Raw genomic sequence first — 26776 nt, 5'->3', positions numbered from 1 at the left:
GCCCCACAGAAAGCCCCGCACCCAAAATGGTGCGGTTCGCCGAGGCGAGGGGGCGATCCGGGATGAAAGGGGCTGGGGGGAGGAGAGAGAAGATCCGGAGCGGTGCGCTGCTCCCGCGCCGAAAGGGTGGGAAGGTTTAGATTTCCCTATTTTTTTTAAAGGGCGGGTGGAAGAGAAAACAGACCCTAGAGCCAGTTTTCCTCTTGTGTCAGGGCTTGAAAGCGTTCCAGCGTCTTCCTGCAGGCTGCTCAACTTCATCCATCGTGTGTGTGCATGTGTGTGTATATCTATTATATATATAAAGTACGTGTACGTGTGCGCGCCGTGTCCCGCCGGCGGCCCGGGCAGATGGGCAGCAGGAGCTGCCCCGCAGCGCCCCGCACCTCTGCACGCCGCCCCCGGCCCTCCACAGCCCTTCCTCCCTGCCCGCCTCCGCGGAGCTGCTCCGCGGCTGCAGCCGGGAGAACACCGCGCCGCCGCCGGGATCCGCGGCAGCTTTTGGCGAGGAGCGGAGCGGAGCGGGGGAAGAGGCACAAAAGGGAAGGACGGAGGGAAAGTCCCTCCCACGCCCCCCTCCCCCAAGTTTATGATGGGGGTCCGGAGGAGCAGCGCTGCTCCGCGGCAACCGCTCGTCTGCTGAAAACTTGCTGCTCCGCTTTTTGGGTAAAGTTGATGCTTATTGTGTCTTTTCATTGTGCTTTTTATTCTTTTTTTTCCCTCCTCTTCTCCCGCTTTGGTTGGAGCTGCCCTGCGCCGGTGGGGGGTGTGTGTGAGGGAGGGTACAAATTCGGTGAGGGTCTCTCCTCGCAGCGGGTGCCCGAGGGGGGCCCGTCCCGTGTGTCCCCCCCACCTCGCAGGTGAACGGGGAGGATGGGGTCGCGCGTGTGCCCGGTGTGTGCCCCCCTTTCCCCGTCCAGACCCCTCCGGGACCGTGCCTCCATGGCCATTGTTTTTCCCGGGGGCTGCGGTGACAGTCCCAGCCCCGGGCTGCTGCCAGGACCGCCTTGCCCTGGGTCCCGGAGGACGGCAGGGCTCCCCAAAGCCAGCATTGAGTTTGTCTTTTTTTTCAGAAGAAAAATGAAGTTGCCCCCTCGCCTCCTTGTCATCCCCCCATCCGGGAGGGGCAATCTTTCGACAAGTATATTTGCTGAGGAATTTAAAAAATTCCCTGCTGCAACTTGATCCCTGTGTGATGAGGAGCGGCTTGGAGAGACCCGGACTCCAATCCTATTAAGGACTTAGAGAGTTGAGAGTTTTTCCCCCGGACTCGGTGGCTTTAAAACAATCAAGGAGGAGGGGAGGGAGATGGGCTCATCTAGATGCCTTTTCTGCCTCGAGTGATTGCCATCATTTCCTGGGAAACCTGACTTTTCCAGTGCGGGGGCTTAGGATGATTTATCGGTGGTCCTGCTGCCGGCTTTTCCGAGGTTTATGGGCTTATTTATTTATTTATTCATTTACCTAACCTGCAGCCTGGGCTTCAAAACTTCCCGGGCCGGGGCTGCGGCATAGCCGCGGGCGCGGTGCGGTGCGCGCAGAGCGGTGCCCCCTCCGCGGGGCCGGGACCCGGCTCGGCCCCCGGTACAAGGGCAGGGTGACCAAATGTTCAGGCGTGGGGGATCACCGCCGGTACAAGGGCAGGGTGACCAAATGTGGGGGATCACCGCCGGCCGGGCCAGCGAAACTTGTGTCTTCCTATAGCTGCCCTCGCATTTCATACTGCCCCAGGTGCTGGAAAACTTCGTGCGTACAGAAATTAGCATTTTATTGGCGTATCGTGTTTATATTTTTACGGCCACAGATAAAGGCACTAGTTGTAAAACCTTGTCCACCCCTGCCAATCCCCTTTTCCCTTTCTTTTGGTGTTTTTTTGTTTGTGGTTTTTTTTTTTTTTTTTTTTTTTTTAAACAACTGAGGCTCTTGGGATGTACAAGAATTTGAAAGTAAGCGTTTGACTAGCATGTGCATAAAACAGCATTTAAACAAATATTGTATTGGCATGTGCTGTGGAGTTGGTGCCAAAAAAGTTAAGTAAATAAGCCATGAAATTCAAAATACACACAAGTGGAATAGACTGATTTGTTATAAGACTTGCTGATTTTATCTGTTTGTTCAAGCCACCTTGCTTTAAGAAAAACTTTGGAGGTCTTTTTGGTTTTGTTTTGGGTTTTTTTTAGTTCTAAACCTAATATACTTCGTTAGAAAAGAAACTACATTCACCTGGAAAAGAGGATCTTGCTAAATAATTAAATAATTGTTTATGCTGCTGGGATGTTTGAAATGCCTGATAATTGCTGCATCCAGCAACTAGAGTTGGTGAATTGATTTGGTTCAACTTTTCTGATGGGTGGATATGGTAATTTGTATTTTGGCTGGAACGTCAGGAAATGTTGACACCTGTCAAACTTTGAATTGCAATAAAAATGTTGTATTGAATGTTATTGCAAAACTGACAACTTTTAAGAAGAGAATAAAATTCATTATGGCTTTTCCACTGTAAACAACTCCTGGAAATTTGTCATTTGATTGAAAGCATGACCTATCTGCAGCACTGAAAAGTGCCTGATTCACTGAAGATGAACTTGTTAATCTATGGTTATGTGTATATCCAACCTCTGGTGTGTGTTTGGGAAAGAGCTGATCTTTAAAGCAAGTTGAGGTAAGATTCACTTCATCTCAAATGTTGTTATTGCTTAAAGTATGTGACTTTGAAGTGCCCAGAAATGCAACTGCTGTTCTTCAAAGGAAAACAGATCTCGAGGACTGTTTCCAACTTCCTTTCAATGTCTTTCTTTTTTTTTTTCTCCAGTGTGTCAAAAGGGATGTATACAGATGGACAAATACTATTTGTGTTAGGTCATTCAATTAGAGAAAAATTAGAGCCATAGAAGAATTTGAACTAGATGCATATGTCAATATAAATCTAGCATAATTTCATTGAAGCTGCTCCAGGTTATACTTGGATAAAAGAGAACAGAACTTGACCTCAGACATCCAATACATAGCAGCTTGCATTCCCAAATGTTACACTGAAGTCACATTTAGAAAAGACAGCCTTCTGGATGCATATATTTAATGAGCAGTATTTTTTTGAAAATGAGCAGCATTGTTTTGAAAACCAGTTTAAACTTTTATGTCAAAGAACCATTTTTGTTTATTCTTTCTGTGATTCTAATGATCTTACAGGTTTATACCACGACTTCCCTTTCAGTGGCACAGTTGTATAGAAGCTGCACAGGCTCTAGGGCTGTGTGATCAGCTGTATACAGACAGGGTTACGTGATCGCTACAGTTTTGTCTGACTTGAAAATATGTTTTCATGATCCCGATACTTAATTTCTATTGAGAACTTTTGAATTTTTCAGTCCTCTGGACCCATCTTGTTTTTATTTAAGGATAGGGTAGAACATATGACCTAATAGCAGTTGCATTATTCTCATTCTCTGTTTGCAAGTACAGAGGACACTTGGTTAACTGCTTGCTCCTGGTTTTGGTGGCCTACTGTAAGCCAGTTGTTTGCCCTGTAGTCTGAAAGGTACACAGATACTTCATGCTTTTGTACTCTGAGAAGTGCTCTGTTCATAGTGAAGTTTCCAGTGCAGATTAGTGAAGGCAGTGGATTCAGTAAGCAGTCACCAAAATCTGTATGTATTTGTGGAGCAAACACCTATCTATTGCCCCATCACAAAGCCTCCACTCAATAATCTGGCCAAGGATTTCAAGGCAGTGAGTTTTTTCAAAGAAGCTACTTAGGAACATTAGATGTGACTATAGCATCAAACTAATTAGTTGCCACTCCATTTCTATGAAGCTTCTAGGGCTTTATAGAAATGCAATATTTGCACTTCTCACTTGCTGCTAAGGCATTGAGGTTAAGCGGTCTCTGCTTTTTGTCCGCTTTCTTACTGATGGGAAAGATTCCAGGGCATTGTTCAAGAGCTGCACAGGTAAATATTTTAAACAGTTGCACATTAGGACAACTTGCCACAAAGCATTAAGTGGTATTTAGGGTTTGCTTCAGCTCTGTTGCCAGGACCCTTTTAAAGAAAACCAAAACAACAGGAGGTATTTGGGAATTAATTAATACAACACTAAATAAAATAACAGCAAAGAATGAATCCTTGTATGAATGACAGCAAGAAGGCGTTGTGTTAAAAAGGCAGATAATACATATGTGCTTATGCATATCTACATATATGTACACACATTTGTGCATGTGTGTGGAATATGCACAGTTCTCAACCTGTGCATACAGCAGATCCCATATATATGCATCTTCTAGAAACTAACTGGTGTTTCGTGTAAAAGTAATGGGAATTGCATCTGGCATGGCAATCTTGATAGTTTAAGAGGCAAAATTGCAGGTTTCCCTTGTGAACAAGTGACTGGAATGGAAATAGTGGGTAATCAGGTCAAATTTTCTACAGACCAGTTCCAGTTGGGAACTGGTAGAACTTTGGAGAAAATGTTAGGTGTGCGCAGTCCAGGACAGGCCACAGAATTTTCGTTCATTCATTCTTGGCTACTGTAAAACCACACCCCATACCCTTTAACTTCTTATAAACAAAGTGAACCCAAATACTAAAGCTGAAATGTGTTGCACAAAGGTAACAGGAAAGTTGTCCCATAATTCAGAAGGTCAGAGCTGTAAAAATTGTTTCGGATTTGTGAATATTCAGTACCACAGAAAAAGAGGCCTGGGTGCCTGGAAGTGGACACCCAAGTTAGAAATAAAATGAAAATAGGCTCCCTTGGGTTCCCATTGTAATGAGTGGAAGCGTTTCTGATACCCTTATGGGCATGACTGCCCAAATACATTAGTCACTGGTGAATCTTTTCTCATCGTTTCACAATTATTTGCGATTGGCTGACACCTTTCTGCAATTATAAATATTCTAAGAGGAAACAATACAAATTAGAACTGTAGGTACCAGGATCTTTGTACTGGATGTATTTCTTTTTACTTTCTAAGTGTTCTTTTTCATATGAAAAGAGTCTTGCAGCTTTATCCTTATTCAAGTCTTTTCTTTTTGTATCTACTGGGGAGAAAACCATTAATTTTGAGGAATGGTGAGAGTAAGCCTTAAGCTGTCTTTGACATTTTAGTTTAACTTGAATAGGTTAATTTTTTTTTTTTTTTTAAGAAAACAAGTTGGTGGGAAGTGTGTTTTAACTGTGAGCGCCCGATTTCGACCATTAGCATAAGAAAAAAAGTTTTAGTGCATTTACTATTGTATTGAATGAAGAGTTCCAACAGTCAGGGAAAAGAAAGTAAAAGGCTGTAAAGAAATGATGGTCTATTCAGATTATTCAGCAGCCCAGAGCTCTGGTCATCTGCCTCTGAAATCTGTGATCGGGATATCACTTTTATCTTCCTGTGCCTTTCTCTCGCCTTTTTCACATGTTCACTTTTGTCAAGGTTTATTGATCACGTTTTCTTCTCTGCAAATCTGTGGAAAATTTAATGAACCAAAAACAACTGAGAAATAAAAGGAACTTTTTATTCATTAGCCACTAGATTGAATTTTGTTCTATAGTCACTACCCTCTTGCCTCTCATGTGCCTCATTGTGTCATTCCTGCAGTAGTTACAGTATGTACAGTGGGGATGGCCACATTATTAATTCTCTTCCAGGGAAAAGTTTGTTTAAAGTTGTGAACTCATGGCAGCCCCAGCTCTGCTCCTTGGCTTTTTTCTGCCTTCCTGACATTCGGATTCTTGACTGTGGTGCTTCTGTCACTAAACCTTTAAGTGTGTATTTCGTAGAGCATTTACCTCTTCAAGAATTAAATGTATTTGCTGCCTAGCAATTAAATCCAAATTTAAATGATTGCAGATTAGTAGTAGTTATTTACAGTCCTGATTGTTTTGGTGCTGTGATCCTTGTTCATTACACATCTGCTTTGCCGTGGTGCTGCCCCAGAGCGCTTTGTGATGCAAATGCTTTTGTTAACTTACAAATAGTTTCAGTATCTAGATCATCTCAGGTGACATATTTAAGTCGCTTCTTTTTTCCCAGATGGACTTAAAAAGCTGTAATTAAATGTGGCTTCCAGTATGATTAAGCTTTGCTAACATTTTCCATGGAACGATTTACTTGAACTCTGGCACTTTCTGAACCTGTCACTGAAGATTTTTCAATAAACGCCCCTTTTAACATTCATTTCATTTCATTTAGTGCAGCTTGTAAGTGTAGGGAAATGAGTCAAAATGAAGCATATATCTGCCTGAGAGATTACTTGGGTGTTTCTTGATTCTAAAGAACTTTACTGCTACTCCATGTTAAATGCTAAGTCTAAATCCCAGGGGAATCAAAACCATAGAGTTCTGTAGAATAGTCCCAAATACTCTCCTAATGAATAGTAGCATCAATCCTGATACTTCTAAGGGATGAGCTAAAAGCCACAAAAAGAATTCTGGATTTGAGCTTGTAATTTCAGCTACAGTGATGGCACATCTGTGACTGCATCTGTTTTTCTGTGCATGGAGTGACTCTGTTCTGTAGGAGTACACACCTGCAAGCTTAAACTGCCTGTAAATCCAGAGAGAGGACTTTGTGCCCAGCAGAATGAACCCTGCTGGGAAAATCTGGGCTTCGGGGGTGGGGGGGAGGGGCGGGAATAGTAATAAAAAGTCTTCTATCCCCTGTGAAATGTAGGATTTTAGTGTAGATAACTCATCCAGATGGAACTAACGTAATCTCTCCAGAGGAAGACACCTTCTCTGGGATGCTCCGCTACACAGCGGAAGCCGGTGTGGGTCCAGCCCCTCAGAGGTGAGCACCCTGTGGCCACAGTCCGTCACCCCCGCCATGAGGTGGCAAATACCCCCAGCAGGGGACCAGCTCGTTCTTCCCAGAGTCTGCAAGGGATGGTCAGCTGCACATCTTAATTCCTGCAAATGCAGTGGAAAAACTTCCCGTGTTACAAATGCAATTCAGAAGAGTGGAGATGCTGTAATATTACAATGCTGTGGCTTATATTCATCATTAGGAGCTTTAAATACCCTGGAAGTTAAATCCTGTTTTGTTTAAATGTCCTGTAGATTTAGTGATTATATTCTATTCGAGCAAGTGGATCACCTGGAAATTGTTTAGCACTGTGTTAAGCAGTTCGATTCTGTCGCTAAAATTCATTGAAACCTCCTTGAAAACATCTCACCAATTTTTTTTTTTTTCAGCTTGGAAAGTGGCATTCCTAGCTAGAATCAGTGTATTGCTCCCCTCCATGCTGACCTGAGGAGCTCTATTAGAGCCCTTTTATCACACCGTCTTTAAAAGCAAGGTCTGTTGATTGCAGCGGTGTTAAAAGAGCATCAGTTCCCAACACCAAGATCGCTCCTTTTCAGAGCAATGCTAAGCAATGCTCCTTTGTGCGGTGGACAATGCAATAAGTCAGACAGGACTTTCTGAGCCACCTCTATAAGGAACTGTAAGGGCTGCTGAAGTACACTTGTGTTAAGTTGAATTGATTGAAATTTAATGGCTGTTAGTAGCTATGAATGGTAATGATTTTCTAGAGTATCTTCACCATGCTTGACATTAATAACTGGAGAGTGTGTATGTGTGACGCTAGTATGTTATTCATTTTTAAAGATGCTTTCTCCCAGCCCTCTTTCCCATAATTTAGTTGTTTTGATGCTTCAGAAAAGAAAAAAAATCTTGGGCTTCGAAGAGCACGTACATCTTGTCAACATAATTTTGTGCTCAAGATTTTTATTTTTTCCAATTCTAACATAAATCAGACTACAATATAGTGAGAGTGATGAATTTGTTTTACATGCCATCATGAATTAATGTTATGCAAATAAAAGCTTTACAGGTGCCGTGATTTACTTAATAATTTCAAGTTCTAATATTTAAGCTCATTCATTATGTTTGAGTAAAAAAAAAACCACAGCATGTTCATATTTTAAAACGTGAAATGTGAGATTTGTGTGCATTTGCTGTGTGTAGTTGCTGTGTAAGCACATTTGATGGCTAAGAAAGAATCAATCAGTGTTTGCATTCGGCATCCTATGCCTGTAGATGTTACAGAGACATTTCAAAGAGAATAATCAAATATTTGTATGCAAGGAGAGGAAGGTGATGGTAAAATATCCTTCATGGATACAAAGAAGCAGAAAACTGCCAAAGAAAAGTTTTTTGGCCTTCAGAATTTGAGCAGGGCAGCACGATTTTGCTATGCAAAGTGGCCTTTATTTCATGCTGAGCAGTTTGCTGCCAGACCTGCTGCCTTTGCCGCATGGTGAAGATGAGCTGAGGAGGTGGTGAGAGCTGTAGGCATCCTGGGTCAAAGGTGAATGCGAATGTGATCGCAGGGTTTTCAGGCTTTGATATGATTTTTAGTGGGCTTCCCAAAGGCTAAGGACAAGGGGGAGAAAGTTTGACACGCAAATACATCTTGAATCTCTGAAGATAAGAATAGATTTTGACTTTATTTCTCAAAAATTGAGGTCACAGTGGTCTGATGACAGGCTGAAAGCCCATCACTCAATTTTTTTGTTTGTTTCTTACTTTTCTTTATTTTTTTTTCCAAATGAACAGACAGATTCTTATTTTTGATACATTGTACACATTGAGTTAGTGACAGCATATCCCGGTTTTGAAGTTTGTGGCCCCAGGATCAAGGTTTAGCACCAACATTCAGGCCTCCCTGCCTGAGTGGCAGTAATTTTACTGATAATGCCATGGAAGAATCAAGCCTCTTAAATCTGGTAACAGTGAATTAAAAGTGAATCTTTACAAAATGCATTTGCTCCATGCAACAGGGTCACGTGTCTCTGTGATTGCTGCAGTTCATAGCTGTGGGAGTAGGCTCAAAATTGCTCCTTGACCTCATCAAGCCCAGGGGACCACTGGCCAGGGAGCAGAGTGGTACTTGGCTTTTAGTAATTTTGACAACTTCTCCTTTTGCTCTGTGTTCTTGAGGAACTCAGAGGAGAAATTCATTAGGAGGCACCATTCAAGCCAAGGATTTATCTGGGTGTTAAAGGGCCATTTGGGAAGTGGCACACAGTGTATGTACCGTGATCAAGTTAATTATGTTGCTTTGGCAACCCCAGCTTTGGTATTTCCTGGCTAGGACTCGTTGATGGAATCATATTCCAATATCTGGCGTCATCAACACTAAAATCCTCTACAAAACCAGGTCAGTGTTGTAAAAAAGTAGCAGAAAAGAGACAGAGGATTTTTCTGAAAGTGTTAACAATTCATTGTTTTACAAGCTTTGTGTTGAAGTAAGTTTCTGTTTAGAATTTTAAAGTATAATTCCATTGTAGGAAATACAGTAGCAATATAATTTCTTTTTCAGTGGACTCCAAGTAATTGTTTTAGAATTCCTTTTGTGGAGAATTTCAGCATTTTGAGGTTTTGTTTCAATTCACAATAAGTCAGATTTGGAAATCTTAAATTTCTTTGTAACTGCAGTAACTGTATTCTTAACTTTGCTCTCTGCTTCTGAGAGCTGTAAGGGAACACAGGGCTGAGCACAGCACATGTGTTACTGAACCACATCCATGGCCAATTTTTTCATCTTTGATTTATTATGTGTGCTGTTGGGGGTCTTTCCCCCATTTTTTTCAGAGAAAAGGGAATGAGGGGGAAACACTGTGTGTATTGGGGTTGTATTATCTCAGCAAAGCCTGCACCAATTTACAGACCCTGCTGCAGCCCTCTAAATCTCCATTTTCTATTTGAGAAAACATTCCTACTTCTGCATTTTACTCCAAGGCCTCTGGCAGGGCTTGGTAAAATTTAAACTATATGTTGGACTTCTTCTGAGAAATTCACTGATACTGGAGGTGAGTTCATCCCTCTGGGACAAAGCACATGGGGGAAGTGGGCGGTGAAAGCAGGTCTGGATCTGTGTTGAGAGGACGGGGATGAAACAGGGCAGTGCTGGCAGCTGCTGGAGGTTGCACCATTCTCCCAGGGGCATGCAGGGTGAGGGATCTTCCTCTTCTCCGTTCCAGAGGGCATTTCCAAGGTGCAGATGGCAGGGGGATCTTTGCCAATGCATTTATTTCCTTTAATCTCTTCTCACAGTAGAGAGACACCCAAGAGTCAGACTCCATCCAAGCTGTTGAAGGTGGGAGATAGATGGGCTTTCTTGGTAGAGAGGAACCCACAGCTTGTGAGCTGCCCACTTTGGGCTGGCCTGTTTCTGGTCACTATGGGTTCCTCTGCACCAGTTGGTGGCTTGCCAGGGAGGAGCTGCCTCAGATTAGGCTGGAAACTTTCAGTGCATTGGGTGCAGTCAGGTGATGACATGCTCCAGCTGTCAGGCTGAAGGAAGGGGGCCCAAAACAGCTTGGGACCCCTAACCTTGGTCATTTTGGTATCTTCCTCCTTTGCTGTTGAAGATGCAACTTTGCAGCCTAAGGGGACCGACCTCCTGGCATCACCCCACTCCCTCCTCCTGTTACTGCATGTGGAATAACTGGTGCCTTCATGGGATTTACCAAAATCAGATCTCCAGTGAAGTGTAGGACCCGCCAGTGGAAGTGAAGAAGGCAACCACTCAGGATGTCTTCTTCGAAGTGACTTCTCTCTCTTTTCATCAGCCATTCTCTTCTCCTGGCGTGGTGCAGCCCAGCAGCTGCCACCTGGGACTGGCTGGCTGTTAGCCCTGCTGTAACAAAGCAGGAGCAGTTGGGGTTTTTTATCTGGTTTATTTTTTTCCTCTCTTGCTGTGTGTTGTTGGTTGCTAGGATGAGGTCTGTGGTCCTGGTGTGCTTTCTGGGTGTGCTAAACCACTTGCCCCACGAACCTCCCATGTAGGCTGGACTGGGAGTCCTTGGTGCAGCAGTTCAAACAGAGTGCAGTGCTGCAGGTGCTCTTTTGCTGGCTGATTGCTTCAAATGTCACACCTATCCTCGGCTTGATGTCTGCACTGTTTCAACATCTCATGTAAGCTAATGCAGTTTAGGCATCACCCGTTTCTCTCTCTGTCTCCCTGGAGGTTACAGATTTCCAGACACCCTTGAGATGGAGTTTTAAGGTCATCAGTGGCATTTTTAGGTCACAGAACTGCAGGACCTTGTCTTCTTGCCAGCTAATCAAATGACTAATTAGTTCGTATATCACTGCTGTTATCTTTCTCTCTAGCTTTGGTTCAGCTCTGCAGGATGAAGCCTGCTAGGAGATGACATCTGAGAATTATTTGATTGGAAACTTAGAGGCAGATATGGTCAAGAGACTCCATATGAGCAATCACTGGTGCCTGTGTTAGTCTCTGTACCCCAATTCATCCACGTGTGTTAAAGCATCTGCCAAAGCACAGTATTTAAAAACAGCCTTGCTAGAAGCCTTTTTATGATTATGGCAGTGAATACACAAAATACACAGCACTCTTAATTCCATTGTAATTTGAGTAATTTCCACAAGACTGTATTTTTAACAGAGGTAGCTGTGTACATATACTTTAATTTATTTAAATCTATGAGCATTTTTACATCAGGGCACTTTATCCTGCACCCTCTAAAATGCTCACAAACAGGGACTTGGGCAGTGCATGCCTTTGTGTGTATCACAGCCACATTAACCCACTTTATTTCCCACTTTTCTCAGGTGTTGATGGCATCTGGTTGTGACAGATGCTTTCTGATAAAGCCTTCAGATCAACATGCCTTGGGAGACACCAGTGCTCTGTGTTGGTACTTGCAGACTGTTGTATCCAAATACTCTTCTTTAATTGTCTTATTAAGTAGAGAATTAAGCTGTGTGCTTTGACTGTTTTGGTGCCAGTGGTTCTTATTGCAGGCTTTGGCACGGCACCACGTTGTGTTTTAAAGAGACAGCATCACTTTAATGATGTGGGAATTGAGTTGGAGGATAAAAATCCGCTGAGAAAATGGCTGACTGAAAGTACGGTACGTAAAATCTGATTTTATGTTCTTCCCCTCAGACTATTAGGTGGGGGGTTTAGTTCAAATGCCTGTGATGATTTAAGAAATAAAAAGCAGAAATTCTCCCTGCTGCCAGACCACAGGCTCCTCAGTGCCAGACTTGCAGACGAATGTCACATGTTGCTGTATGTTTTGAAAGCATACCATGTGTTATTCTTTAGCTGTCTCAGTCTTCCCCCCCAGCTATATCATCTTCCCCTAGCCAATCTCACAGAAAAACTTTTAATGGAAAAAACCTTCCTCTTCCCCCCCCCGTCCGGCACAGACCCCAGAATGTGTTCCCCTGTACCTGTCATTCCATGGGAAGGTTTCTGCCTGCAAACTTGCAGAAGTGATTTTAACTTGACTTCATGTAACTCTGCCTCTTATGCTTTAAATCAGGCACTTTTGACACTGATACTGCAGCTTATGTTGTGCGTTAGGATCAAGAGCTCACAAATGACTAAACATATGGTTAAAACTTTTTTTTCATGAAATATAATATGTTTCAGTTTAACTCAGCTGTGGGTCTAGATAACAAACCTCCACAGTTTGCCATTAGAATAATTGCATTTCCAGAAACAATTTTTTACTCCTTCTTTTCTACTGTCTTGGATTAATGTTTCCTCCAGCTAGTGACAGGACTGGACATGCAAACTGGATTACAGCATAGTGTGAGTAGTATGAGCTGAAAGTGCTGGCATCTCACTCTGTTGCCTACAAGGTTAAGTGGTTTACTGTGAGGTTGCAAGAAGTAAACTGAAAGTTAAAAGGCAAATTAATCCGGGTCTCTTGGGTTCCTCCAGTGACGAGAGCGGCTCCCAGGGCATTTGCCTCTCAAATGTTGTTTTGCCCGTCCCCCCAACCCACAGCAATGGAGCTTTCCCACTTATGGCCAACTTGTGCTTAGATGGGAGGTCAGAGTCCAGCCACCCCTCAGGTACCTGGCTGTCACTCCGGCAGTGTGGCCACGGGATGCCGCTCCTCCTCCTGATCTGCAGTGCCAGGATGAACGTGGCAGAAAAGTTGGCAGCAGCAGCCTGGTGCTGTGACTCTCGTGAATGGTAAAGGCTGCTTCGCATTAGAGCTGCTCCCTGGGGCTGCCTCCTGTGGGAGGTCTGCTCCCAATTTCAGCAGGGGTAGGAAGCAGCCAGCGCTTGTGCTCAACATCTCTATTAAGTTCACTGCACCAAAAAAAAAGGGCTACTCAGGAGAGCTGCTGCTTGGGTTTCTGCAGAAAAGACATTGAGTTGGTCCAGTGGCAGAACTTCAGATCACATCTCTGATAAGCAAGAAACTGCTGGAGAGTTGTGTTAGGATAAAGGATAGGGCTGGGAAGACCAGAGCAGATGGTGCAAGGGATCATACATGCATCACACCTATATGTGCTAGCTAGACCTCTGCTGAAAATTCATCATACTTTGTTTGTATTCCTTCTGTTTTTCCTTTTTGTTTTTTTTTTTTTAAACACTGCCATGAATGGGATTTATGCAAGCACCTGTATCCAGCTATACCGTATAATTGTAGGTGGTATTTCCACCAGCCTATGAGCTTAGGTGCTGGGTGTGCCATCTGATGTCCCAGTTTGCAAGTGTACTGGTCGTACTGGGGACTGAATGTGTCTGCTCACTTACTGTACACAAAAGCTTAGATTTGAATCCATGTTGAAAGGCTGGACCACAGCCTGTGTCTTGAGTGTGTTGGGCTTGTAATTCTCTTTTCAGTAGAAATGAAAGATTTATTGGTTTTCTATGAAAACAATAATAGAAAGTTTGTGTTTCACCTTTAGGTATGATTATGAGTGTGATGCTTGAATGAAGAGGTGTACTGTGTTCAGAAAGAAACCTGGCACCATCCCACATGAGTGCAGGGTTTCCACCAGGCTGTGTTTCTGACAGATCAGTTTGACAAGTCCTGTTTTGACTGTGACCTCCTTCCTCACCAGTCTCTCATGTTTGCTGGGGAACTGCAGTGCTCAACTGTACTCAGCAACCTAGCTGTGTTGTAGTGGTAGAAATATTGCTGAGACATGGCAAGTGCCTGTGCTGGGATCACCAGCCTAAGGGAGAATGACTCTTGTGTACTGAGTTGACTGTATAGCTTATGTCTGTGTGGAGGAAAAATAGGTAATATGTTTCCCCTCTTGCACTCACTTCACCAGAGTGCCACCACTTCTCAAATATGGTGGACAGTGGCTTAGCCACTTCATCCACCAGCTCCCTCAGGACCCACAGCTTAGTCCCTTAGAAATACCAGTGAATGTTGCAGCTCTGGCCCCCCTCACCAAGGGCACATGGCTGCTCCTTGTATCCCAGGTTCATGGCAAAGAGCTAGTGAATGATGACTGCTTTGTGAGACCAAGTGTGACCAGGAGGGCACTTCCTGCCTTGTGTGTTACCAGTTCCCTCTCACGTGGACCCCTGTGACCTGTTTGTACTAACGTACAAATGTAATTACTAATGTAATGATCTGGAGCTATGCCTTGAAACCATGCAGAGCTTCTGCTGGAACAGAATGGTGACTTACCCTGCAGCCCTCCACAGACAACCAGTGATACACACTGTGCTTCATCTGCATACAAGTAGGTAGGGGCTGTTCAAGATAATTGCTATAAACTGGAAATGTCCACCATGCTTGGGATTTGCATGCTTGGGACAGACCTTTCCTTTGTAACACTGTCATGGTGGCACATGAGAAGTTACCTGAACCTGATCCCTTTGATTTATGAAAGAACTGGTTGTAAGTTTGAGTATTTCCCATGGGGCTTCTCAGAAAGCAATGCTTTCCCTGCCCTTTCCTTATCTGACAGAGCCCTTCCTGTGGCCTGCAAAGATCACCTTACTTTCGGGGCATTTGTGGGACATGCATGTATTACAGTTCTAGTTGGTAACAATGCCTGTGTGGATTATCTTAGAAAAACTATTGCATTACTATGTAGGAAGTTCATTGAACTTCCATGGTCTATTTTTATAAGGGAGATCTTTGCCCTAAATTCATTGCTCTTTAACAGAAGATCCAATGCCCCAATAGAAGAGGAGGGCTGGAATGTGAAGTTATCAGCTCTCTGCTCTGCTAGACCTGTGGGCTGGTACAAAATCACATTTAGCTCCCAGGCAGCCACTTGGCTCACGTGTAGTTAAGGGACATGAAGGTGTCCCAAGGAGACAGATGCACAGACAACCTGGCTGCAGCTGGGAAAATACTGTGGGGGAAAGAAGGGATGTAAGGCGCCAAACCTGTAGGAAACCAGTCTTCATTAGTTCTGCAACTTTTCTGACTACTTGTGCTCTTTTATTAACTTTTTATTATGGCAAAAGTGACTAGAATAAAAATAGTCTAGGTGCCAAGAGGATAAACAGTGAATTAAAGGGATTAAGTTCTGAACACTTTCTTGCTTTTAGAAAGATGTTATAAGATTTACTAGCTTAAGTTAAATTTACGTGACTGAATTACTTCTTAATTTAATAATGAGTTTTGTGGGGTAAAAAATCCGATCTGTTTAGGTGTTTTAGAAAGTCTTAATCCAGAATACATCGTAACTCTTTAGGCCACTATGGGAGAGTAGAGCAGCTATCCTTTGTGTCATAAGCTAAATGAGTGCTGACTGGGATTTGAGTCTTCTGGAAGTCAGCATGACCTGCACGTGGTGTAGGAATTGATAGCAACTCAACATGTAAGATAGCAAGGGAGCTATTACTAATGTTGTGTTAGTTATATTGCCAACAGTGATATTTCTGACTGTTTCAGTTTTCATAAACTCTTGAGATACTTTTAGATAACTTGTTGGAGTTTTTTAAGATATGAAAGTCTTTGTTTTCTAACGACAGCTCATGGAAAGCTGATGACTGACAGTGGCAATTCTGTTTGAGGTCACCTGCAATAAACTTCTCTCCTGACACCCGTCGATGTAGTCAAGCCAAGCTCCTGCCCTTTATAAGGGTTCAGGGTTGCTGGCAGTTTGTGTTGGTTTCCTCTGAATCCACAGTGCTTGTGTGTGGCTCTTTCTTCCCCCCACAGCTCCTCACACAGCACACTTGCATGTTGGACAGAATCCAAATTTCCTCCCTCCTGGGGATTCCTTTGCTGTTAATTTAAGTGATGGCAAATGCAAACTTCTTGCCAGAGCTTGCTGTGTGTTTTTTGGATGCTTTTTATAGCTGTTCCCTGAGGGGTCAGCTTTTGTCCTTCCCCACCACGCTTTCTGCTGTGGGGAGAGAGGCCTTGGCTTGGAGCTGATCAGTCCCACCTGGCTTTGAATGCATCTCTGACATGGCTTCAGGACCTCGCTGTCTTCCACAGTTTTCGAAGACTTTTGCTTTGTTGTTGTTTGTACAGAGCTGAGCTTTATAATAACTTGAGTGGATATGTAATCTTAAAAGCAGAATAAATCATTCATGCCTATAATACAGTGCGTCTAACTTGTTATTAGATGCTTTTCTGCAGCACTGTGACCTGATGATTTTAGATGCTACATGAAAGTTACAATTAGGGAGAGAGATAACTATTTTTAATAGGTATGCAAAATAGCTTTTCTCTTCAAAAGTAATGTGGTGAAGACATGGTGCTAATATGAGACAGAGTGAATGTGTTGAAGAGAAATGAGTGCCCATCTGCTGTAAGCCTGAACTGTAGATTTATGGGATATTTTCTCAAACTGGGGATATTCACATAGATCAGAGCACAGTCTAGAAAAGCACTTGGTCTCCTTCCAGGTAGACCAGCAGCAGCCAGGAAAGCTGAAAGGCAGGTCTTCAGTTTGAAGTCATCTGTGCCTCTGCTCATTTCCCTTCAAGGGGTCTGCCCTTGTCACCAGAGGGGAATTCAGCGCCTCCCCCAGCCACAAGTTCTGCTTCCCAGGGTTATTCTCCAAGGCCTTTGTCCTGCTGCGAGGTTTGTGCTTGCACAACTGAGAATCCATTTAGTTGTGGTTTTAACCCCTGTCAGCTGTTTTCAGCAGTCCTCCTCTGATTTGTCCAGACAGTTTTGTTAAAGGAGCTGTGCAGCAGGACATGTTCACAGGACAGGGAGGAGCAATGCTGGCTTTATGGAGATGCACATGTTGGAGGAATGTCATCTGTTTATGCTTCATTTTGCACTGGGGTTCTGCAGGACACTGTTTTCTGTGATCATCTGGGCTGTTGTAAAAGGCAGAGCATTTGGTTTAGGACTGAGGTTTGTAATGCCAGTCACTGCATAGGCTTGGTGTCCCATTTCCTGTTGAGTTGAAAGTGTCTAGTGGAATCAGAGAATCATAGGAATCCTCTGCGATGTCACCTGGTAAGCTAGTCAAAATGATGGTGAAGGAGTTCTCCTAGATGGAGAAATAGACCTTCGAGTCTGGAAACAGTGTGGTGGGCAGACTCAGTGTTTGGTGAAGGTGACTTGTGGAGAGCATGCAAGAAGCAGCACAGGACTTCAAAATAGGATTCAAATAGGAAGAACACCAAGATTATCTAGGAGAAAACATCCAGAGGAGTGGACATCCAGGATGCAGCATCTATTGGAATACTTAGGTCCTCAGGCATTAATAACTGAGCATGAAGATCTTGCAAATTTGCTGCTTTTGGTAACCTAAAAAGACCCCCCCAAAAAACAGTTTGGTTGCTTGTCCTGTGCTGAGACAGCAGATGGGACTGAGGACATAGCACTAGTAACTGCAGAAAGTGTAATGCATTCAGGTCTGCTTCACTCCATTACAATAGAGGTTGACAAATTGGAGAGAGTTCAGGAGAAAAAAGAAGTAACAAGAGAGCTTGAGGGATTGACTTACAAGAGAAGACCGAAAGAGCTGCATATAGATAACTTGGCTAAAGGATGACAAATGGGGTGGTTGAGATATAAATCTACAAATATCTGAAGGGTGTAAACACCAAGGCTATGAAGAATTATTTAGAGTGGTACAATGGGGTGTAACTAGAAGTAATGGGATGAAATTTAAGAGAAGGCAAATTTCAGTTGAATAATGGGAGAAGCTTTTTGACAGTGTGATGTATTAAGCCGTGGGCTGCTTTTCCAGCAGTAGTCCTGTTGCTCACTATTTAGGGCACAACCCTGTTTGCTTAAGAAGCCAGAGTTTTCTGGAGTCTTTATTAAGGACAGTTTCAAATCATGCCTTTTGTGTTTTATGCATTTGATGCAGAGGCATGCAAACCATACACCAAAGCTGCTGTGCCTCTCCACACATGCACCATGTCTGGGTGTGACATAACAGCTCTCGGTTGTTGTGGTGGTGGAGGTGAGGGCAGGGGTGTGAGCAACCTCTTGAGCCATAGCTCAGCCCAGATGGCCCTGCTGGCATGGCAAGCTTGGCCAGGTCAGTAGTATCTGCTCTTTGATCAGGACCTTCTTTTACCTCCCACTCTGCTCCCATCCAGATGCTGTAGTGTTACCTTTTGGGGGTTAGTTCACTTACGGTCTCTGGAATAGATATCAAAGTTATGCTGCAGCTCTACACCAAGAAATCTCCTACTTTCCTACAAAGAAATCAGGACAAACAAGATCCCATTGATGCACGTGGTCTATGATCTTTTATAAATCTACAATACTGTACCTTAACTTTTTCTTTAGAAACTCCCATTTCTTCTTCTGCTTTTCAGTTCACTTGAAATGCAAACTAAGGTCAGAGGATCACTTTCCTACTGGCAGAACACACTGCATTGTCTGTCATTTTAAAATGTCCTCCACAGTAACTGAGGGAAGGTTCATTTCTCTACTCGTTATGCTTAAGAGTGACTCTTAAATGCATTTTGCTTTTCCTTATCTAGAAGGGCTAAATTAGAAAATTAGGTAAACTAGCTGTGTAAATCAAGTTAGAGTATCTCAACTAAAATGGTAGTTTATCTTCGGCATGGGGAAGATGGCAGATTCATGTGAATAGAGAAACACATGCAGCTGTAGCACTTAGCACGCACTGGCAACTTGGCTATTTTGTTGAAGAGAGGGAGGACAGAAAACTTTAAAGCATTGGCATTCTTGGAGCATAAATGAGACAAGAGCTGAAAGTGTCTTTTATAATTGTTCTTAAATGTGTTTTGTATTGCTCGTGCTGTCCCTGAAGAGGTCTGTGTCGGTACCCTTCGGGGAAATTTCTGAATTATATCCTCTCTCAGTCTGTGGGAAGAATGAACCGCTGAAGGGTTTCATTCTCCTCTACATGGGAATGAATATTTTTCTTGCTGAAAAATGCAGTTTTGGTCACTTCAGAACTGGATTAATTTGGTGGATGCTTTTCATGGGGAATTTTGTATGTGGGGAAATGTCAAAACAATTGTGTCTTCATTGCATTCCCATCACTGAGAGCTGTGGTGAGAGCACACTTCTGGAGAGGAGAGCTTTGCTTTGAACCACTTTTCACATCCAGACCAAGAGTGGATGTGTGCTCAGGCCCCATCGTCTCAGGAGAGCAGCATAACCACTAAGCTACCTCAAGCTTGCCACCTTAATCTAAGTGGTTTCCATTCAGCAGAAATAAATCATTTATGTCAGTATGACTCCAGAATTATTTTTAAAAAATTGTTTGGTTTCACTGCTGTGCGGGAGTATCAGTTATCCTCCCTACCTTATTTCTGAGGCCACTTTAAAAAGGAATTTTAATTATGCAGCTGGGGGTCTCTAATAGCATTTGCAGGAGACATCATTGGTTTTTTTTTTTTCCTGAAGATTGATTGATGATACTTTTGCACCTCTATTAGTAGACTTAGGCCCAACCCATTTACAAGGCAGACTTTCCAGGCAGGCACTCCTCAAGAGGACAGTGCAAACCTGGTCAGGTTTCTTTTAATTGTTGCTGCAAACTTCTCTGAACCTTGCTAGTGAAAGACATCTTTGCAAAGCCAAGCCTAGAGCAACTGAGGGAAGTGTTTGGGGGGAAAGGGTACCTCGGAATAAACTGCAACAAATTTTGGGGTCACCATAGCAGTCCAGGCCACTTTTAACTTCACAGCAGGGCTGGATTATGATCTGGAGCATTCGGAGTATTCCCAGCCTTGTCGGTCTGGGTTGATAACCTGCAGCTGAAGGGCCAGGGAGATGGGTGGGAGCCATGAAGTCCCAGCAAGAGCAGCAGAAATTCATCTCCCAGAAGCCCTGGCTTGTAAGAGCCAGCCTGTGCAGTGTGGCAGACTACAAGGCACAGCAAGCATACTTTTTTGTCAGTATAAGAAAGGAAAAAGCTGCCCTCCCTCCTTATCTGTTGAGGGCAATGAAAAATCTTGAGCCAGTTTGTGCAGTGAAAGGATTAATTTGCTGTGGATGTTTGATTAATAAAGCAGTGGTTTATCTCATTACATTTCTCCATAGTAACTGCAAAAGAGTTTCAGATGTGCGTGGCCTTTCCCGCTCTCCTCCTACTGTGAAACAGATGTCTCACTGACTGCCCCTGAAAAGGACAGATCAGCACCCAAACCCTCCTTCTGGTAGGACATGAGGAGAAGCCAGAACTGAAGGAGGGAGTCAGCCCAAGTGCAAGGAACATGCCTTTCTTTTTCTGCTGCTGTATGAGAAAACACATAAATGTGTGTGCATGAAAGCCAGGCAATGGAATCAGATTATTTTGACTTGAAATACAGTATTAGTTTTCTTCATCAGCATTTAAAGGTTGGAAAGTTTTTAGCTAATTTGACGGGGCAGTTGCACAGTTTCTTTACTGCCTTTTGTCATTTTCCCGGGCTTCTATCCTTCATTACTCCCATATTAGTGCCCTGCCTTTATCTCTTGCAAGTCCTGCTCCTCAGCCCAACACCGTGGGCCTCCAAGAGTAAATGTTTATAATGTCCATTTAGCTTTCAGTGAAATCTCTTCCAGCTTTCAAAGAAAGCTCTTTAGTTTGGTCTGCACAGATGTAAACTTTTGATAGGAGAAATTCCCTGTGTTCATCTAATGGCTTCAGGACTCCAAGTGCTGCTAATGTGCTATAGCTCAGTGTCCTTGTAACTTAATGTAAAAACAATGTGCTATCTCTGATTTTGAGTTTAAGCACTCCCTAAGAGTGGATTTAGGCCTTCTATACGTTGTTGCAGTGGGGATACTGCAACACGCATATATCAAACCAGGAGTCCCGTGGAAAGGAAATATATATGGACAGACAGATTCTTGCTAGCTGTTTCAGAGAGATGTTTATTCCTCCAGCCGCATGGCCGGAGCTCTGCCCAGGAACTGTTCCAGTCACGGGACCAAGGGTCCTTCTGCCCGCGCAGGGAACACAAACCAACCAATGGGAACGAGGCTGAGCAGGGGCAGGGAAACCCCGTGTCTGTGCCCTCAGGGCCCCTCTCCCAGGGCTACACGGCAGGGGAGGGACCCCAACAATACGTGAAGCATATACTAGCAGTACCTTATTTTTGTTTATGTATAAATAAGTTGTCTCTCCGCAAGATCTGTTGGAAGCCAAGTATGGGGTTTAAAAAAGGAATAAATAAGCAATGGAACAGTAATTCTGTCATAAGATGCATTGTGTCAACAGAAGTTTATTTTATTTACCTCTTAGAGTAGGAAGTGCTCTGACTTGTTAGAGTTTGTTGTTGCTTTCTGATGTGTTGGGTTCTAACATGGTTCTCAGTAACTTTTGTATTCTGTTTTCCCAAGAAAAGCCTTATATCATAGTTTCAGTTATTTTCCTTGGTAAAACTTAGTATTTTATTTATTGTTAGCTGCCATAGGTTACAGATGAACTAGCTTATACTTAGAACGTCATAGTTCATTCACTTACTTTGCACATTAATTTAAAAACTGAGGAGATAGCACGAGCCATAGGTGATGGAAGCTTTTCCCCGATGCATTCTCCTTTCACAACAAATCTAGCAGTCACTGAAGGGCTCAGGGATGTTTCTTTCCATCAACACTCATACAAGTATTTTCCACCCATATATCTCAAAGTGCTTTAAAGAAATGCTTGAATATTATATACCAAGATGCTTGTGTTAAGAAGCTGAGTCACAGATGGACAGTCAGGGGTATCAGCCTGATAATAGTGTCAGAGAATGGGGACCCTTGGCTCCCTGTCCTAGGAATTAGAGCACTGCTTCATGGTGCCCACCTGTGTCCCACTGCAGAAGTGACTTAAGGTCTGCCAGCATTTCAGGATCCTGTATTCTAATGCAGAACAAATTTCCCAGGATTTATTAGGATGTCCAGGAAATCAGCTGTCTTTGCAGTACGTCCACTCTGGATGAATCATTACTTGTCACTTTTCTCTGACAAGATGGGAAACTGAGTGGCCGTAACTCTGAGCTTTGTCCTCCACGTCTCTCCTGAGGGCCAGGAGGAAAGGGCAGTGCTGGGACTGGGTTCATTGGTGTGTGCTGTGGGGTGAGGTGCAGCTCCAGCACCTCTGAGCTAGCATCAGATAAGCAAGTGATAAGGCAGGCTTAGCAGTGTTCTGGCAGCTCACTGACGAGGTTGAGCAGCCCAGTACTGGGTTGCCTTGGACTGGACAGCCCCAGTCCAGAGGTGCCGTAACGTGCTTCATACACAGCACAGCCATGTCTGCAAATGATTTCCAGAGCTAGCAGGCTGGGGACTTTCACTAGGTTAAAAGTCCCTTAGGAATGTAGAAATAGAGGTGAAATAATTAGCAACCAACCAGTGCTGGACCCCTGAATTGGTCTACCTCTGTTATGGTTTACACCCATAAATTCTGATAGCTGTTGTAGAGACATGTGTGTATGGGAGCGGGGAGAGGAGGGGAGAACTGCTGGTAGTGATCAAACTGGATCTTAAACTCTGATTTGTGTCGAGCCAGAAGGGTTTAATTATATATATGTAACATGCAATGAAAAGCAACATGGGACTTGGGTAGACCATATGTCTTAAGTGCTGCTTGGGATGACTGAGAGCTGCAGAACCAAGCTTTAGATTTTGGAGATGTGGTTCAGACACAGAATTGTGCTGGTGTCCCTAAACTTTACTGGTTTTGAATAACATTTTTGTAGCTGAGGTTTGGCAAGTATGAAGCCTGAAGCCAGCTTAAGGAAAGTTTATGATGTGAAAATTAAGTTTTCTCTAGTAAGCTGCAGTTTGTCAAAACAACTGCACACATTCCTGTTGGGCTACAGTTTGGCAGGATGCAAAGATTGCATCTCTCCCTTTGAATATGCGAAGAAAATGGAAACCTGGCATTTTAATCTTGCATGGCTTTCTACACATCTCTTTCAACAGCTGGGATAAGCTCCTCTGCTTTATCACACGTTTTCCCTTGTGTTATGAATCACCACCTTCTCTTCAGGCAGTTCACATACAGGATTCTTCAGTCTTTTGAAGTTCATGTGTTTGACTAAGGGGAGCAAGAAAAGGTTGTAAAGGGACTTGCCCAAGGATAAGATGAATCTCAAATTTGGTTGTCTGACAAGAAATGAATTGGAGCTGGTACTAACTGATATTTCTGTTTTTGGGGGAAATAGTTTGGGAAAATTCACTCAGTTTCCCAACAGAGCTCTTAAAAGGGTCTCACAGAAAGGAAATTCCATACATTTTTTTGCTCTGGAAGGAAAAAAAAAAAAAAGAAAAAAAACAAAACAAAACTGGTTTTAGCAGATTACTCTGAAATGAAAGAGAACAGCTGTCTGCCCCAACTCCCGAATCCCAGGGAAGGAGGGCTTAAAGCTGCCCTTAAGCTTCATGTAGAGCTTGGACTCATGGAGCTCTCACAAGCTTTGTGCTCCTGCCAGCAGCCTGGGATGGGCATCCCGGCTCCCAGGTGCAGAAGGCAGTCCGTGAGGTGGGAACAGAAGCTGGGGAGTTTGAGTGTCTGCCTGGACAGCTGCTGAGCAAAGAGGCAGTGTTCTGACCCACCCCATGAGCAGTTACCTCAAACTGGTGCACAGCCACAGACATTTCCAGTGTTGACAACCTGATGCTTTCCATTGGAAATCTCTTGTGACAGGAGCTCCTGAGCTCTGTTACACATGTTTTGGTGTATATGCAATGTGTAGCATATCGCTGATAAGGTTGTATAGTGCCATTAAGATTTGGAGTATTGCTGGAGCAGAGCTCAGTTGGGGAATCTGCTTTGGAAGGTTACTGTTTGGATAGGAGCTTAATGGTGGTACCCAAGCAGTTGTAAGCAGGTGATCAATAAACCAGAAACATCTGAGCTATTCCCTTTGCTTTGCGACCTCACTATTTTATGAAACTTGCCCCGTGTGAATTTGCTCACAGCTGTAAGAGCAATTTAGTTCCACTCATTAGTGATGAAGCAAAGGTCCATAATAAAAAAAGAAAGGATAATACATCACCTAATATATTTTCTTTCTGGGCTTGATGCATATGGAGCACTTTAAAGTATTAGTTGTTTTCAGATATAGTAGAAGTATTGTGTATTTTGGAAAACTTAACTGCCTAAGTAATAGGAGACCTCAGCCATACGCTTCACTATTAAATCTTTTCTGAGAAGTATGGAGAAACGTGTTTGCTCTGTGTGTGTTTGTGTGAGTTATGGGCTGTGCAGATCAGTGAAATGCAAATTAGCAGTCCTCTACTGTCCTGTCATATCTCGACTCGCAATAGCAGAGTTCAGAAGTTCATTGCTTGGGGGAGGCAAAAAAAGGAAAAAAAAAAAAAAAAAAGAAAGTTTGCTCTGACTTACTTGTGCTTTTATGAAGACTGTCTGGAGCTAAATAACCCCTGGTGAACTTGTATCCTCCACTCCAGCTGCAGCCTTTCAGCTCCAACAAAGACCACTCACTAAATCCAGGAAATCGAGCGGCGCGTGGGTGAGTGGCTGACTCCGCATTCACACCCTGCCTGTGTTCCGGGGGGAGCCGCTCTGCCCGGCCCTGCGAGCAAAACCTTCTGCATGTGTGCCTGGAAAAAGTAATTCCTCACCATCCACAGAAAGCTGCTCTTTCCATTGAGTTTTTCCAGCAGTGCAGCTTTGTAAAAACCACAATAAAAACACGAGGCTGCAGGATTTTTTATTCTTTACATTCCTCACTGCACAAAAAGCAGCACCAAATGTTTTTCTGGAAGCAGGATTTCCAGCCATGGAGCAGTGATTTAGGAGAGTAAGAATATCAGTTTCCAAGAATGTTTGGTTTGGAAAACTTTGAGATTTACTTGAGACATCTCCAATCTATTTCCTCTGCTTTGGTTACTCCGTTTCCACATACATTTATTTAGCCACTGGCTGTTGTTCTTTTACCTTCGAAAAATCTGTTTTGATGCCCCTAAACATCGTCTTCTTTGTTATGCTAAGGCGGGAGATAGAGCGGCATGCAGAGAGAAAGATAAAAGCAGTGTTGTTTTATGGATCCTACGCAGTGTACTTTGCAGGAACTTTAAAAATAATTTGCACACTGCTCCTCAGTGGGATAAATGTTCTCTAAGACCATTTACAAAACACGAACAAAAGAATATTAACAAAGACGAGTAAGCACAGATTTCCTCATTTCGCAGGTGAAGAAACAAAGCTCTGTAAAACTTATTTGTTGATACAGGGCCTGCTTAGGGTTAAAAAGGGTGAGGCTCAGCCTGCAGGGCCGTCATGTCCATATGTGATAGTTGCAGTGAGATGGTGGTTTGAGGTGGCTGATTAGCAGTTTATCATTAGACTTGGCTTCGTGTGTAACATGACATGTTGGAGATGCGTTTAGGTGACATGGATTTTCTATCACTGGGGTGTAAAGACAACCCAGAACCTCAGCTGCCCCTGCCAGATGCTGTAAGATTTTGTATTAGGGAACTTTATATTTTAAACAAAAAATTAAATTTTCTGGTTCTCAAAGACCAGAAGTTTCCTTGGGAACTTCAGCACTGCAGCCTGAAATGAAGCAAGTGGGCTGTTGTGCCAAGGGGGAGAAGGTCCCCAAAGGAGCAGCTCTGGGCAATGCCTGACTGGCCCCGGTACTATCCATGTGCATTTTTTGTTAAAACCAGTGATTAGTGATTTAAAAATAGTTACAATAAAGCTTGTGAGAAGAGGTTAATGCGCAGTAGTTAGAACTTTGCACATCTCCTCCTGACTGTGCTGTTCTCCAGCTGCTGCCTGGTAGCCTCTCTTTGGAGGCAGACGATTTTCAGACTCGCTGTACTTGGGGCAGTGCTCTTGGTCAGTGGCAGATTCACAGGAATGCCATCAGCATAGGACCCAGAGCCCACATGCTCTGTCTGGAAACCATCACTAGTCCACCAATGCAAATGCCTGCCTTTGAGAGGCTGAAAAACTGTCCAAGGGGCCTTGTGGAGCCACATGCATGGACTTTTCTGGCCCCTCCACTGGCACCAGGATTCCCCAGTCTCTGCTACTTGTGAGAGAATGTATTTAGAATTTTTCCTCTGCAAGGTGTTGGTCAAAGGCAACTTAAACTGATCCAGCTGTTACAATCCTGTTTCCGTCTTTACCGCTCTGGCACTTGTGTAGTCATACAATATACACATTCACATGCTGAAAACTGATCCTTTTTTTTTTTCCTTTTTAAATTCCTCCCAGAATCATGTTTTTTGGCGGGATCAGTTCCCTGAACTGATTGACACTGTGATTACATTTATGTGAGCACAGGAGAATGGGAGGGAAGATGGGGGCAGGCAGGACAATGGGTTCACAGCATCCCAGGATCAGTTTGGTGTAGGCTGTCTCCTTGGTTGCTGGAACAGGCTGCATCTGGGGCGTCTGGTGAAGCATAAAAGTGAAGATAATTTGTGCAGGAGAGTACAGCAAAAAAATCTGTTGATTGACCTCCCAAGCCAGTGGAGGTAATCCTGTACGTCAGCTACTACACAGCCTAAGTAATGCTGTCTCTTAGATTTTTTTATTTATTTATTTTTAATCAGTTGGTTTTACAGTGGTTTCACTCTACGTCATCCATGCTTAGTCTTGCTTCTGCAGTGTGATCCTGCTTATCAGTAACTGGGATTATTCTGCAGCTGGAGCTGAATCTCTCATTGAGCAGCTCCAGGA

At 43.5% G+C, this 26776-nt stretch overlaps 1 protein-coding gene across 2 annotated transcripts in view; it reads left to right on the top strand.

The window, feature by feature from the left end:
• Nucleotides 1–238: 238 nt before the first annotated feature.
• The window catches only part of GLI2 (GLI family zinc finger 2), a 190950-nt gene continuing 164412 nt past the window's right edge, over nt 239–26776 (top strand). The window contains exon 1 of one of the 2 annotated variants that reach the window (XM_019290581.2): nt 239–663. The gene's annotated coding sequence lies outside the window, so the exon portion shown is untranslated. The remainder of the gene's footprint in view (nt 664–26776) is intronic. The other variant, XM_010407004.3, reaches the window with a different exon arrangement.

Source organism: Corvus cornix, chromosome 7 (genome assembly GCF_000738735.6).
Source record: "Corvus cornix cornix isolate S_Up_H32 chromosome 7, ASM73873v5, whole genome shotgun sequence".
NCBI lineage: Eukaryota > Metazoa > Chordata > Aves > Passeriformes > Corvidae > Corvus > Corvus cornix.
The sequence above is the reverse complement of the archived record's forward strand: the minus strand, read 5'-3'. Positions and strand labels throughout refer to the sequence as shown.